This window comes from Chiloscyllium plagiosum, chromosome 24, assembly GCF_004010195.1.
Source record: "Chiloscyllium plagiosum isolate BGI_BamShark_2017 chromosome 24, ASM401019v2, whole genome shotgun sequence".
NCBI lineage: Eukaryota > Metazoa > Chordata > Chondrichthyes > Orectolobiformes > Hemiscylliidae > Chiloscyllium > Chiloscyllium plagiosum.
Genome location: NC_057733.1, coordinates 24,740,554 through 24,743,769, shown reverse-complemented (window position 1 = coordinate 24,743,769; position 3,216 = coordinate 24,740,554). Strand labels below are relative to the sequence as shown.

Below are 3,216 nucleotides of genomic sequence, written 5' to 3'. Positions count from 1 at the left end.
CAACATTTAAAAAAGGCACCTGGATTGGTATATAATTAAGAAGGATTTAGAGGGATATGGGCCAAATACTGGAAAACGTGACTAGATTTATACAAGACATCTGGTCTCCATGGACAAGTGGATGGAAGGGTTTGATTCCATGCTGTATATTTCTGTGCCTGTATAAACTGGGAAGAGGGTGGGGACTATTGACTAAGGATAACAATCTGGGTTCATACATATGTCACCATCTGCTGGTTAAGTTTGGCCATTTGAGATGGCTTGATATTTTTTGAGCATATCACCAGTCTTGAAATGTCCTTTAGTTCTTTTTATTTCTTTAACTTTTTGAGAAAATTCTTTATAGTGTGTTAGAAGTTCCTGAAAAACTGGCTGTTTCACCAGCTCCAAACTATTCTTAGTATTCCTCCTGGTTTACTGAAGAGCTTTACACCACCGTTATTATCCAATTCTTGGTCTCTATTGCTGTCCATTATGGTCATCAGTTTGGTTGGCCTTGCCATTACATCTTCTTCACTGTGTTTGTTCATGGGATCGGTTCTGAAGCCAGTGAACATTTGCACTGTGACTGACAGGCCCCATCTTCATAACATTTTGACATTATTTGGATAGATTTTGGAGTGTGAATTGGCCGTGTTCAAGTGTGCCTTTCAATTCAGATCCTCTGCCTTGTCTTTTAAACCTTCAATATCACCCATGCCAAGAAGCTTACGAATGAAGAGCATTGATTTGAACAGTTGAAAATTGTCAGTGTTCTCCTGTACCAATGAAAAGGATTGGACTTTTGGTGGCAGTCATAGCACAGAGCACCTCCTCCTTTTGCATGACCAGCGAGTTCAGTTACAATTATTCATGTGACAACCACTTGCTCTTTGAAAGCTTTAGCTTGTGCTTCACAGATTGACTGATTGATGCATCCACTACATAGATAATGTCATCTGGCTGTATAATATTTGAAATGTGTAGCATTTCTTTAAATAAAGAGGCTTCTTGCTTGTGTCAACAACTGGTATCCACAATTACTATCTCAAAGTGTTCTTCTTGAAAAGTCTCCATGTCTTCTGTGGCTACGTTCACTCGATCCATTTCTGTATAGCTTTGATGGAATGGGATTCTTGCTTTGGTTGCATTCTGCATCATTTGGTCAAATGCCTGTGCTCTGAATGTGTCTGCGCAGATTAAGCAAGTCTTCCAGCCTTTCCTTCGGAAACTGTATGCTAGCTTTGTGCATGCTGTAGTTTTATCACTATCTCAAAGGCCAACAAACACGACAACATTTTGATGACCTTTCGTGGGGTTCCATTACTTTGACTCCTGGTTCAACAAGCTTGGCAAGTTCGTCAAAACACTATCATGGATCATTCATTTTTGGTTGTAGCCCGAGGCCATCTTTTCCAAGTCTATAGCTGCTTTGACATTTTCTTGAAATTGCTTCACCAGCTTCATACTGACATATGCTTGCAATAACGCAGTACAAAACTTCCTCCGAAAGAGTGTTCAAAACCTTCTCACAGATGATGCTGAAGTTGATGAGGGATTGCAGAGCAGAGGTCAGCTTTCTCTTCAAATCCACTAATGTCATTCATTATAGAATGTTCATTATAGAATGTTCCAGAGGGCAACAAATGAGTAATTCTGCTGAGTGGGGAAGAAAAGGACTGGGGCCTTTCAGATTCAACTCACTGGTACAGGAGCAGCCCATTCACTGACTTATTTGATCTGAACATTAACATATCCAGAATCTATGTACAGGAAATGACTCAGCAGCCTTTCACCAACACACTACCTAATGCAGTTCCCACAAACTGGGGCTAAACCACCAATACTTTCCAGAATTAGTTTGACATTGGACAGTTCTTGGTTGAGACTGGCCCTCCATAGATCACCGTCTTGACATGGTGGATAGACTTGTGTGCTCCCACAATTGCTGGATGCCATTGGGCGCTCCTTACTTCTGATAGGACCACCATTGGCTGCAAGGTAGTGGGGTGTTGGGGTGGGAGGGGGAGGTAGGACAAGAGAGAGAGTTGGGGAAAGAGCCAGATGAGGCTTAATTGAAAATATTCTCCATGGGGGAACTTCCATAAGTAGCCAAAGTAGACAAAATCCTTGTGTTTATAGAGAGCTAGATTGAAGTTAAAAAAATTATTGCCTTTTACTAAACTGGATTATTTCAGAGAAAAAAAAACAATCTGATGGAGAAGAGAATTTTGAACATGAAGTATTTATGGATTATTTGGGGGTGGGGTTAACGTTGGTATTACCTGGAGGACTGAAGGGTTGGTTATTTAGAGCATGCTGATGCTTTTTAAACAGTCACTGAAGGGAAATTTTACAGGAGTGACTGGGATAATGTGTAGGAGTTACTGAGGATAATCTATAGGAATTACTGAAATAATCCTTCAGAGTCACTGGAGCTTTGAAGAAGGGACACTGGAGGTATTCTATACAAGTTACTGGGTAATCTATGAGAGTTACTGGGAATAATCTCTAAGTGTATTACTGAGCTAACCTATAGGAGTAACTGAGAAACAGTGGTCACTGATAATAATTTACAAAATTGCTGGTGGTAATTTATAGCTATTGTTGTATCTGTCATTCTCCTCTCTGCTGCTTCCCTGTCCAGCCTTCAGCAGGTTATTGCTGTCAGTGCTATTAATGATCATTACTCCAGCTTCATTCAAAGGCAGGCATGGTGCTAACCATCCCAACATGCAGAATTAAGCCTCTGAGCACAAATGCTCACAACAATCTTTCTCAGTGTGCTCTCTGTATCTGCAGGCTGCAGGCCCAAGAACTGCCAGTATTCTCACTCCGGAGGTATATATGCCATGTATCAGCAAGTTCAGGAGACCCACGCCAATTGTAATGTTGGGTATTGCTATCATTTACAGATTTCATTAGCTAGGTGTGAATCTGCCTCTCCATGGTAAACGGGTGGACGATGCTGAAGTATATACACACACACACACAGTCTCTCTCTCACACACACACAGACAAAATCTATTTGAATCACTCTGTGGCTCTCTCTGGAAATCTCCAGCCACAGGCCGCCAACTTGCAAAAAATAAGTTTCCTGCTGTGTCGATTCTGCTTACAAACTCAGCTTGTGGTATCTGTCTGCTGGATACTCAAAGAACTTCATTGGATATTCAGGAGTTTGTGTGGGTGCAAATGATACTTCAGAAACATGGTTTCATTCTGTCTTTCATAAAA

At 41.0% G+C, this 3,216-nt stretch overlaps 1 pseudogene; it reads right to left on the bottom strand.

Moving 5' to 3' along the window:
• Nucleotides 1–212: 212 nt before the first annotated feature.
• Nucleotides 213–1,582, bottom strand: LOC122562351 (annotated as a pseudogene).
• Between the last annotated feature and the right edge of the window lie 1,634 nt (nt 1,583–3,216).